The sequence below is a fragment of the Lolium perenne genome, chromosome 4, assembly GCF_019359855.2.
Source record: "Lolium perenne isolate Kyuss_39 chromosome 4, Kyuss_2.0, whole genome shotgun sequence".
NCBI lineage: Eukaryota > Viridiplantae > Streptophyta > Magnoliopsida > Poales > Poaceae > Lolium > Lolium perenne.
The window spans coordinates 30631716-30644655 of record NC_067247.2 but is presented as its reverse complement, the minus strand read 5'-3'; the positions used below and the strand labels follow the sequence as shown (position 1 = coordinate 30644655).

The 12940-nt window shown below is 49.5% G+C and overlaps 1 long non-coding RNA gene and 1 other non-coding gene across 2 annotated transcripts; both read right to left on the bottom strand.

Moving 5' to 3' along the window:
* Positions 1-1196: 1196 nt before the first annotated feature.
* Positions 1197-1798, bottom strand: LOC127292069 (uncharacterized). The gene is made up of 3 exons (XR_011744303.1): positions 1677-1798; positions 1516-1605; positions 1197-1437 (listed from the first exon to the last, which is right to left on the bottom strand). It is a non-coding gene; the product is annotated as an uncharacterized lncRNA (long non-coding RNA).
* Positions 1799-6711: 4913 nt separating this feature from the next.
* Positions 6712-6850, bottom strand: LOC127297760 (small nucleolar RNA Z247). Its single transcript, XR_007849449.1, has one exon. It is a non-coding gene; the product is annotated as a small nucleolar RNA Z247 (small nucleolar RNA).
* Between the last annotated feature and the right edge of the window lie 6090 nt (positions 6851-12940).

Here is a 12940-nt window from a genome sequence, read left to right as displayed (position 1 = left end):
TCAACATTTTTAGGTTCACCTGTAGACGTCAACATAGCATACCGTATAATGCCATCATATAATTTTACTGGTTTCACGATACCTTTTTGAAGTCGCGTAACTGGTCGTCGTTGCGGAGGCTGCACAACTGGTGCTGCAGCGTCACTTGCCACAGAAGATCCAGAGGTGCTAGGGGCCTCACTGATTTTGGCCGATCCGGCCGGCCATGAGGCTGTCGATGGGATCAGCCCACTTGCATTGGACTTGGACGTGACATCCTCCATACGTCCAGATTCCCTCGCGGGCGTGCATGCGCGGCGATTTGCACAAAAATAACCCAAAACTGAAAGAAAAGCACAGACTGACCCACCGGCGAAACTATTTCACCAATCTAACCCTTTTGTGTGGCGCCCCTCCCACGGGCGCCACATATGCCCATGTGGCTCCCCTCCTGCCGGCGCCACTGACCCAGCCGACGTGGCCCCCTCGCCGCTGAGCTGGTGCGCCCATCCGACGTGGCAGCATGTGTGGCGCCCCTCCCAACGGCGCCACACATGCACTTGGAATTGCCCAACCATACTGTGAGACAAATCCTCTGGGACTTAGCCGTTTTGCGAGGCTCGATGTGTGGCGCCGACTCCACTGGCGCCACACTAGCATATGTGGCGCCGATGCCACGGGCGCCACACATAGAGGCTCGCGAAAACGGCTAAGGACTTATCGTCCGGAGCCCCCTGGATGTTTTCGACCCAATGTTGATATAAGTTGGCATGTGTGGCGCCGATGCCACGGGCGCCACACAAGCACTTGTGGCGCCAGTTGGAAGGGCGCCACACATTGACTTTTGTTAAAAACATGAAAAATCCTACCAAACTCCAACAGTTACGAGTACAACATTGGACACAACAAGTAGCAATTTCATGACATACACATATAACACTTCATAGGTCACATTGGAGCACGTAGATTCAAACAACAAGTAGCATTACAGACCATGGTTCGACATGACATAGGGTTCACAAATCGATACTTATGAATATAGAGTTCACAACAACACGTGGGCACATCCTAGTAGCGTCCTCGACGTGCCGTCCTCGCGGGCTGCTTCCGGACGGCCATCCTCTTCGTCCGCTGCCGTGGCTGCTCCTGCTGCTGCTGCTGCTGCTGCTGCTCCTGCTGCTCCTGCTCCTGCTCCTCCTCCTCCTCCTCCTCCTCATCCTCCTCCTCCTCCTCTGAAGAGAACGGCTCGTCGTTCCTCATCCTCGACATATCTGATCTCCGCCGCGGCCCCTCATCCTCCTCAGTGACAACCTTCTTTCCTCGGCTGACATAATCTTCCGGAGTGTACCGGTTTGGACCCTTGCCCCTTGGCTTCAACTGGTAAGCTGACCGTGTGGCTTGCTTGGAGGTACGCTTTGGAAGTATGGCTTGACTCAGAATTAGCTCGTCCTCAGGAATCTTCACAAACACGAACACATGAGATTACAAAGTTGAAATTAGGAAGAACATGTTTGACAGCAACAAAATAGTCCATACCTCCCGCTCTTCTGAAGAGGAAGATGTAGCGATTTCGGCTTCCCGGCAACCTAGCAAGCTGGCTAACCGCCGCATCTTTCGTGCAGTGTTCTGCGTCATCCCGTTCATGGTTACAAATCCACCACATCACAGTATCGTACATTCAAAGTTGGTGATCATACCTTAATGAAATACCGCAACGGTCGGACAGGCTTGTCATCTCTCCCGCTCTGCTCCCACATAACCTCGCACTCCTCAGCTGTTTTTTCGATCTCCTTCCGCTGTGACAAATATAGCATACACAATTGAAGCGACCACATGGCAATGTAGATGATGTACTAGTTAGTGAGAGAATAGAATACCACGAAGTTCAGCTCGGAAGCAATAGAAGTCGATCTCCTCTGCGAGCAAATCTGTCGTCTTTGGCTTTGCCCAACCTCATCGAATCGGGATGGGGTCGTCCAAGATCTCCTCGGGATACGCGTGCTTAACTAACTCGATACGCGTGTTCTCATGGAACCACTCGAGGTAGTTGTTGAAAGCGGCGAAGTTGTGAGGCACAATCGCTCAGGGCCAGCATTCCGTGCCGCTTCCAAACACCGTTGGAACGCTGCGATGTGGCCGCTATGATGGATCGGCCAATTTGTGATCTTCCTCTGCGCGCTGCCTATCAAGCCTGCAAGAATCAACAAGTTAGTTTGTACCTCTTCTATCAAGAATCTTCCATCGCATGATTCCAGAAGTTTACCTATGAAGCGCCTTGTCCGTGTCTTGCCACACCTGGTGGGCACTCTGATACAGCCCAAAGCGTCTCATCACTCTTTGCGGCTGGTGGTGTTCAACAAGCCACATGCATATGAGTGGGCAGCGCATACGCCGTAACCGCGCCTCCTCCGTGCACTTGTGGTTGAGGTCGGTCATCGACGCGCCAATACGGTAGTAGCTACCATATGGCTCCCATTCCACCTGCAGCATACAAACATCTCAGAATTTAGAACATGCCAAGAGAATCAATGAAAACTAGGATTGCAAAAGAGTGATCGGTTACCTGCTCGGCGGTAAGAGTGTCCAACTCCGCAGTGTACTTGCATGTACATGATCTTTGGATCGCCCGAGCATCTCCGAGACATTGTCCCAAAGGTATGCCCAAGTGGGCTCCCGATCAGGAGAGTGAGGGTAATGAGGCCATGGCCTCTCGTTGAGTACCCTAGGCCGCCCAACTGATAGGCGGTCCCAGCTCCATACGGAAAGTAGGAGCATGCATCCACCAATACCGCCGCTCCCAGTCCTGCTCCCAGTTCTGCGACAAGCTTCGTCCAACTGCGCATGTAAGACATTTGGTTAGTACTTTGTCTAGCACACTACTAGAGGACAATAGTACATCGAGCAAATCATCACCTGCGGTAGAGGTAGGCAAGTGCCGCTGTTCCCCAACTCCAACGGTTATCCAACACCGTTAGCGCCTTCAGCCAACACCAATGGGCCAGCTTCCCCCCACTGTCAGGAAAGAGAGTCCTCGAAATCATGTACCATAAGTACACGCGGGCGTACGTCCTCCGAGTGTCCTCGTCGGCCTCTTCCGGGCATTCTCCAAAGTTAGTCCTGATCCATTCGAAAGACGCGCCGGCGGGAGCTCTCTTCTTTGGATCTGCTGGCGGCGGAGGAGCCCTGCCAATAAGCACCTCCATCTGCTGGCGCCACCCATCAGAAGCTGTGTTCATACACAGTGGCTCGCCCTGAATAGGTAGTCCAAGGATCATGGAAACATCCTGGAGAGTAGGGGCCATCTCGCCGGCCCTCAAGTGGAAGGTGTGAGTCTCCGGCCTCCACCGGTCGACAAGGGCGGTGAGTGCCGAGGGGTTCATGAGTGGCCCCCCACGGCTTACAAGGGATATGAACGGGAGAAGACCGGTAGGCCGGATGAACTCCGTGTACCTCTCGTCATACGGTATATCCGATGTGCCATGGTAACGAATCTTCAAAGGTTGAAGATCCGTTCCCTTCTCCGTCATATGAACAGCCCGGTGCAACCTGTCGTACTCTTCATCCAGAAGCCACACCATCCTACATGTATGAGCAACACATACATGAGAATATATCCAAATAAGCCATCACACATACATTCCTAACAAATATGAGTTATTCCATCAAGAATACATGAGAATATATCTAACTTTCGAATCACCTATACATCACACATACATGAGAGTTCATATCCAAATACATGCTCCAATTTTGCCTTTCACCACATACATACATAAGGTTCCATACATACACACATACAAATATTTGGATCAAGAATACATGAGTTATTCCATCACAAATAATAGGCATATGTAACAAATTTGAATGCATTTGCTAGGCAAATATTAGACATTTCAACACATGCATACATAGGATTTCAACACATACATGTAAAATTTCATTCAACACATCTAGGGTTCCTACATATCTAGGGTTCCTACATATCTAGGGTTCCTACACATACACATTCAACACATACATAGCCATTTCAAATCTAGTTTCCATGTCTAGGGTTCATGTGCAAATCTAGCAAGATCTATGAAATTAGTGGATGAATGTGAGGGATTCGAAGGGGATTACCTTGAGGAATGGATGGGGAAGAGATTGGCCGGTCAGATCTGACGAATTTGTGGCCGATTTGTTGGGGGAGAGAGGGAGGGAGGAGGAGGAACCGCCGGCCGCCTTGGGGGAGAGAGGGAGGTCGTCCAAGAAACAGAGAAGAAGATGGTCGGGCTGGGCGCGGGCGCGGGCGCCACACTTAAGTGGATGTGTGGCGCCCGTGGCATCGGCGCCACACATGCTAGTGTGGCGCCCGTGGCATCGGCGCCACACATCGAGCCTCGCAAAACGGCTAAGTCCCAGACGTTCCGGAGCCCCTGGATGTTTTGGACCGAAAACATGATATAAGTTGGCACGTGTGGCGCCGTTGGGAGGGGCGCCACACATGCTGCCACGTCGGATGGGCGCACCAGCTCAGCGGCGAGGGGGCCACGTCGGCTGGGTCAGTGGCGCCGGCAGGAGGGGAGCCACATGGGCATATGTGGCGCCCGTGGGAGGGGCGCCACACAAAAGGGTTAGATTGGTGAAATAGTTTCGCCGGAGGGTCAGTCTGTGCTTTTCTTTCAGTTTTGGGTTATTTTTGTGCAAATCGCCTGCATGCGCCTGAGGCCGTTTGGCCAGTTCCGCTCGAGCACCCGATCGTGGGCGCAGAGTGCCTTGAGCGCCTGATTTCGCCAACCCGGGATCGCGCCGTGTCGGGCGCACATTCCTGGGCAGGTGTGCTGGGCCCCGCCGAATCCTCCTCGATTTCCGGCCCATGTGCCTCGTTTTCTGCAGGTTCTTGTACGACGATCACAGGAACTTCCAGGGTGCGGTTTTGACCAAAATTTGCACCGTTTTGTCCTGCATTTTCTGCATCAACTTCTCTTTCCACGGGATTAGTAGTATGAGAATTAACCAAGTGATCAAAACGGTTATTTTCCTCCCCATGGTCAAAAGAGCGCAAGTTGTCAGGAAGAAGTAAAATTTCTTTGCGAACTTGGGCGCCGGCATTTGGGTGAAGGTTTTGGAAGGGAAAAACTGTTTCATCGAACACTACATCTCGAGAAATGTAAACACGCCCAGTTTGGACATCTAAGCATTTGACTCCTTTGTGCATGGCACTATACCCAAGAAACACACATTGCTTGGATCGAAAAGATAATTTGCGAGTATTATAGGGTCGAAGGTTTGGCCAGCATGCGCAACCAAAAACACGAAGAGAGGTATAATCTGAAGTTTCATTGAATAGACGTTCAAAGGGAGTATGAAAGTCAATGACTTTGGAAGGCAACATATTGATGAGATGCGTGGCTGTCAAAAAAGCTTCATCCCAAAATTTTAATGGCATGGATGCATTAGCTAGAAGAGCTAGACCAACTTCTACAATGTGGCGATGTTTTCGTTCAGCGGAGCCATTTTGTTGATGGGCATGAGGACATGACACATGATGAGAGATGCCAATTTTTTGAAAGAAGGAATTTAATTTTTCATATTCACCTCCCCAATCGGATTGGAGGGTAATAATTTTTCTCCCAAATTTTCGTTCGACGAGTGCTTGGAAATTATGGAAGACATTAAAAACATCAGATTTCTTTTTAATGAGATAAATCCATGTGAACTTGCTAAAATCATCAATAAAGCTCACATAATAGTTGTGTCTACCAACAGAAATTGGGGCGGGGCCCCATACATCAGAAAACACAAGTTCAAGAGGAGCGGTGGAGACACTAGTGGAAATCGAATAAGGGAGTTGGTGACTTTTTGCTTTTTGGCAAGAGTCACACACCGACTCTAGCTTTCCATGAAATGGAAGCTTATTATTCCTAAGCACTCGTTCGACGATTGAAAAAGATGGATGACCAAGACGGCTATGCCACCTCGAGGATGAAACCTTGGTGACGCCAAAAGCTTGTTTATTGGGGACCCTATCATGCGGAATCAACGGGTAGAGGCCTCCTCTACACCTGCCTTGATATATTACCTTCCTCGTGACCTGATCCTTGATCAAAAAGAATTTGGGCCAAAATTCAACATAAGCATGATTATCAATGGTAATGCGATTGACGGAAAGAAGATTTTTATAGGCATCTGGCACATGAAGGATATTGTTTAACAGGATTTTATGGATGGGGGTTTTAATAACCGAATGACCAATATGGTTAATTTTCATACCTGCACCATTTGCGGTGTGAATTTGTTCCTGCCCGCGGTACTTGTCGCGGATGGTCACCTTCTCTAGTTCGCTGGTGATGTGGTCCGTGGCTCCGCTGTCCATGTACCAATTTGTGTCGACTCCGTAGGAGGCGGCATTGGCGGAGTGCTCCTCTTGATCATCCTCGCGGTAGCGGTTCCAGCAGTCCCGTGCGCTGTGCCCGGGTTTGCCACATATTTCGCATGTGACCTTGGCGTTGGCGGATCCTTGTCCGCCGCCGTTGTTGTTGTTGTTGTAGCGAGGGCCCCCCCTGTTGTTGTTGTTGAAGGGGGGTCGGCCTCCACGGCCTTGGCCGCGGCCTCCATTGCCACGACCACGCGGACCACCTCCACGTCCGCGCCCGCGCCCACGTGGCGCAGAGAAGTTGGCGGAGTAGTTGGCGGAGGATTTGAAGCCTCCGCTGCCGTCCATGCTTGATCCGCCGAGGAGCTCGGCGCGTTGGTCGAAATTCGACATTTGCGCGAACAGATCATCGAGCGTGATAGGCTCCGTGCGTGCATCGAGTGCCGACACGAGCGGGTTGTAGGTCTCATCAAGCCCTGCTAGTATGTATGAGATTAGTTCATCCTCGGCGAGTGGCTTACCAGCCGTGGCGAGTTCCTCCGCAAAGGACTTCATCTCGGCGAAGAAGGCTGGCACCGTCTTGTTCTCCTTTCGTGCATTGGCGAGGGCGATGCGGAGGTTGTTGATGCGGGAGCGTGAGGTTGAGGAGAACATGTTGTTGAGGGCGTCCCAAACCGCCTTGGCGTTCGTGAGCGCCGCCACTTGAATGAGGACCTCCTTGGTCAAGGAGTTGAGGAGGTACGAGAGCACCTCCTGATCTTGCGCCTCCCACGCGACGTAGGCTGGGTTCACCACGTCCTTGTCCTTGCCCTCCGCGTCCTTGGCGGTGAGGGTTTCTGCAGGCGCCGCCATGGTACCATCAAGATACCCGAAGAGCTGAGCGCCCCTGATCTTTGGGAGGACCTGGGCGCGCCATAGGAGGTAATTCTCGCGAGTGAGTTTCTCGGAGACTTGGTGGTTGATGGTGACGATGGCTGGGGACGACATGGTTTGATTTTGCTAGACAGAGGTAGAAGAGAATGGCTCTGATACCATATCAATTTGGTGGAATCGCTCACCTTTCTCTCGGTGGCGTTTACGTGTTTATAATAGCCAGGAAGAGCCCCTTGGCGTGGCATTACAAGGCAACACCAATCAGCGCTTTAATGGGCTTAATTGGGTTGATTACAATCAGCAATTACTAGGCCCTATTGACTACGGGATTACACAGAGAAGGAAGGAGATGATACTGCCGGTTTTGTACCGTTACATGATTTTCGCTAACAGCGAGGACGTCGCGGACGACGACAACAACACCAAGGCCGGGAACGACTTCTTCCTCGGAGCCGGCGAGGAGGACGCGAACGGCGACACCAAGCCCAAGGACGTCTTCTTCGTCGGAGCCCGCGAAGACCGCACCGGCGAGGAGGACACGAACGGCGACGCCAAGCCCAAGGGCGTGTTCTTCGAAGCCGGCGACAGCACCCGCGAGGTACGATATGTCTTCCTGTGCACGGGTGGCTGTCACGGCGAGCTTAGGTCCTCTCGGATGGATGGGGTTAATTCCTAGCTACTCTGTGTTGGTTGATCTAGTGGGGGCCTGCTTCTGCGTGAGCGTAGGTTCGCTGCCAGGTAGTGAATATTGTCGCCGGATTTGCCGCCGGCACCGCGGTGGTGCGCGGTGGAAGGGGTGCGTGCGCGCGCCCGGCGAGCAGGGTGGAACATCGGCCAGGTTCACTGGGTTGGCTGGGTTCCAGGGGTACGGCAGCGCGCGGACAGATTGAGGATTGAGCAGGCCGACCTTAATTATTGTGTTCTATACTATTTGCCTGCCATGGTTTTCGACTCTTGTATTTCTCGCAGATTTGCTGGCTTGCAGCGCGCGGTGTCTTCCCTCCCTAACTGCGATTTCGTTTGCAGATGACCATGGACGAACTGGTTCTGCTGTTCCACAAGGAGACGGCGTCGCTTCTCAGGCAGGCGAAGGGGTTCGACGACCAGCCAGTCCTGGCCAGCCTGATGGCGTCGTGCGACGCAATCGGGGAGCAGATCCGGCAGGGCAAGCACCTGGACAGCACCGAAGGGCGGCGCATCATCCACAAGCTCATCGCTCTGCACCTGCGGATGGTGTCTTGCGCCGGCGGAGTGATCCTTCGCGAGCGCGGAAGCTCCCTGCCGGCCACGTGGTGCGGTGATCGCCATGGCCTCCCGTGCAAGGAGAAGCGGGCCGGCACCCTGATGGAGCTGCTGCTCTATTCCATGATGCTGGCGGACGACGCGATGGATCGCTTCGTCGTCGTGGAGTCGGACGACGCCGATTACGTCTCCTTCGTTGGAGGAGCAAGCGGCGACCACACCGGCGAGGAGGTCAGGAACGGCAACACCAACGCCAAGGACGTCTTCTTCCCTGCCGCCACCGACCGCATCGGCGAGGAGGTCAAGAACGGCGACTCCAACTCCAAGGACGTCTTCTTCGTCGGAGGTGGCGACGACCTCACCTCCAAGGAGGTCACGAACGATGCCGCCATCTTCGGAGCACCCAAGGACGAGGTACGAGATTTCTTCACCTCCATCTTAGGGGGCGACTAGCACCTGAACCGCGTTATACTTGCTTGTCAGTTGTCACCGAGTAGATTAGCTGCAGTGTAATCCACTTTCTGACTTGGCGATTTCGTTTGCAGATGACCCTGGAGGAGCTGGTTCTGATGTTCCACAAGGACACGGCTTCGATCCTCAGGCAGGCCAAGAAGTTCGACGACCAGCCAATCCTGGCCAGCCTGATTGCGTCATGCGATGCAATTGGGCAGCAGATCCGGCAGGTCAAGCACCTGGACAGCCCCGAAGGCCGGCTCATCGTCCACAAGCTCATTGCCTTGCACCTCCGGATCGTGTCGTGTGCGGGAAGAGCCAGCATTCACAAGCCAGGAGCATCCCAACCAGAGATGCGGTCCGGTGATCGGCATCGCCTCCCGTGCAAGAAGAAGCTGGCCGGCACCCTGATGGAGGTACTCCTGTATTCCATGATGTTGGCGGATGCTGCCATGGAACGCTTCATCGTCGTGGAGTGGGATTTCACCAGCTATGGTTAGATTGGAGTAGGAAGTAGTATCAGTATGCAAGTAGCTATCTGTGTTTTGACTGTCTTGTAATGCACACTTAGCCGTGGATGGAACTGTTATCTGAAGTTGGCAAATATATCATGTTCACCTGTGATGTTTAGTTTGAGATACTAGTTCTGTTTTGTTTTGTTGTCCCTGCGGCATTGCTCGTTTCCTAACTTATGTGCTGATGCCTGATCGATTATTAGACTTACTGGTTTTCTATTGTTAGCTCTCTCATGATCGTGCTTTTCCTATATGTTATGATGGCCATGACCATGCTGCGGCGCTGCGCACCCTGTAGTATATCTAGAGGTACAACCAACTTGAAACTCAAGAAGAGGCACGGGAGGAAACTGAAGCTTGTTCATGGAGATGTTAATTTCCCCGCTATCCAACTAACACTGATTTGCGCTACTTTTATGTTGGCACTCGGGTCCAGTTCTTTGGCATGGTGCTAGTGAAGAACTAAATATGATCTTTGTTGTTCCAGGTTTCCTTTCTCCATCAAACCCAATTCTGATTTTCTATTCCTAGGTGCCGGGTTCGCTTTTGTTATTTTCTTCATCTTGAATGCCCTTATCTTCATGCTGCTAGTTACCATGTTCCATTCACCATATCTTATGGGCAAAGTCCCAAGTATTTCTTAAACAGATAGTTTATAAGTTGAACCTATTATCACAATTCCTTTGGGCTCCTGTTTAATCATTGGCATTTATCTAACTGTTATTTTCTTTCCGGGAAACTTATATATAAGGTTATTCATCGCCCTAATTACCAAATGCCCGCTTGATGACACATTGCCCTAATTTTACAGTCCCACAACAATGACACAAGCTTTGTCATGTGTCCGAGAAAAATAAAAAAAGAGGTAATGGTAAATTTGGATTTTTTCATGCTTATTTCCGTATTATGATTATGTTTTGAAATTGCGCCAATATAAATTGATTCCATAGTAAAAGTTGTCGTATCCCCTTCTTATACCATCCTCAATCGATGGCACCAGAGGTTTTTTGGAACAAGCATTCAAATGAGAAGTGATTTTTGACCATCACTTACACATCTTTTTTTCTTTTTCAGATTTAGAATTTAATAATCTTTATCGGCATAACTTCAAGTTTAGTCTAGATTAAATTTTAATTTCACCTAAATATGCTCAAGATAAAATTTAAAGAGTGTGGGTTATTCTGTCCACATAATACAAACGGGTGACTTCTGATTATAGATAAGCCACTTTTGGCTCTTCGGATGGCCTCCAATTAGGCTCTCCTTAGACTTGGCTTATCCATAATTGTAATCTTACCTCAGCATCATCATGAAATAAGCCACTCCAATGGACGTTGCTACATCGTGCCCATGTACTAGATAGTCTACCATGGTGCCCCCCTCGAACAAAATAGCATGTGGGCCCCCTCCCGGCCTCATTTCTGCTTATTTTTTTAGGCGCATCAACATGTTTGCTCCTTCAGCGCGGGAGATTAGCGAGGCCCAAAGTAAGACCCAGGAAGAAGACATCCCAAACCACCCCAGGTGTGTTTGTGCATCCGGCCACACACCCTACCTCTTCCCACGGAACCCTACCTATGCTCCCTTTTTCCTCTAGCCGCCGGCTGCCCACACCTCCATGGTTGCAGGATAGGTACCTCCACCTGAGAAAAGTAACATTTGGAGCTCCTAGTAAACATGATAGATTTGACCGTCTACCTCTCAAGGGGGACATAGCTAACAATTTCTTCTTCACCCTACCCCTAAAAACTTCTACATCTAAACTGCAAAATTCATGATTTTCTTACATGTACTGATGTACGGCTACTAATATAGCATCGGGATCATCCCTAACACCCCATAATCACAGGGGGTTTGCATGCAAGAAAATAAATTGGCTGAATTTTTGTAAATCTTGTAGTTCCCTGGCCATATTTACATGTTCAATCAACATCTATGAAATCTTCCATGCAACATAAGATTGAGATAGATGGAAGAAAGTGCATAATCTGGGTATATTCCACGCATATAAGAAAAATCACATGCAACTAGCATGGTCCATATGAAGGATATGCCACAAAAATCGTATGCACCAGGACCTCCATGTGAATGTTTAGGTAAAGGGACATGATTAGACTAGCTGATGAACCATGAATTTGAAACCTGATGCATATGAAAAGCATGTACTTTCCATTTTGCACCATGGTTTGCCTACTCGAAAATGTAGACCACAATCCGTTGATTTAGCTTGTAACCTTGAACTTTCAATGTGTCTTCATGATCATGAACTGTAAAGTATGATGCAATTTGAATGTACTAAAATAAAAGGTAGATAATATGCTTGTGAAAAATAAACATCCACCACCAGTTAGTAGTTATTGTGCTCATATTTCAAATTATATATATCTTGTAGGTGAGCTTTCTCCATCATGTTACATGTTTGTTTATGGTTTGTAATCAAATTATAAGAAAAAAGGTTGAATTTTCTTACAGGCATGGATAAAACCTATCATCCTAGAGGACTAGACCTAAATGAACCTGCCAATGAATATGTCATTATGCATCTAAGAGCAAAACATGACAGTGTTGCCAAACAAGTTATTGGAAGCAATACTGCTGGCACGGAAGGTGTAAAGAGGCATACACTATCTACTGATGAGTCAGGAAGCGATGATGAAGTCCAATCCAGATGTAACTAAACAAGCAGAGCATGGCAAACAAATTATTGGAAGCAATACTCCTGACACAGAAGGTGTAAAGAGGCATACACTATCTACTAATGAGTCAGGAAGCGATGATGAAGTCAAATCAACACCCTGTAGCCAAACTGACATCCAAAAACATTACCCATGCATGATATTTGACACATGGGAGGAGGCAAAATTGCATTACAACCGGTATGCTAATGGTTGGATTTTCCATAAAGTGTAGTACCTCCAAGAACTCTGTTATAGATGGATATGAGGGAAAACAATTTTTGCTTGCAAAAGGAGTGGAAAAAACGAGGACATAAATGAGCTCGAAGTACCATGATGTCTACGTGTGCTTCTATTCTTGTAGACAGTGTTGGGCCTCCAAGAGCAGAGGTTTGTAGAACAGCAGCAAATTTCCCTTAAGTGGATCACCCAAGGTTTATCGAACTCAGGGAGGAAGAGGTCAAAGATATCCCTCTCAAGCAACCCTGCAACCACAAAGCAAGAAGTCTCTTGTGTCCCCAACACACCTAATAGGTGCACTAGTTCGGCGAAGAGATAGTGAAATACAAGTGGTATGAATGAATATGAGCAGTAGTACGGCGCCAGAAAAGTGCTCGCTGGCGTGCAGTTGATGGTAGTAATATTGCAGGAAGTAAACATGCAGTAGAACATAAACAAGCGGTGTTTGCAGTATTGGAAACAAGGCCTAGGGATCATACTTTCACTAGTGGACACTCTCAACATTGATCACATAACAGAATAAATAGATAGATGCTAGACTCTACACCCTCTTGTTGGATGATGAACACCACTAACTGTGTAGGATTACACGAACCCTCAATGCCGGA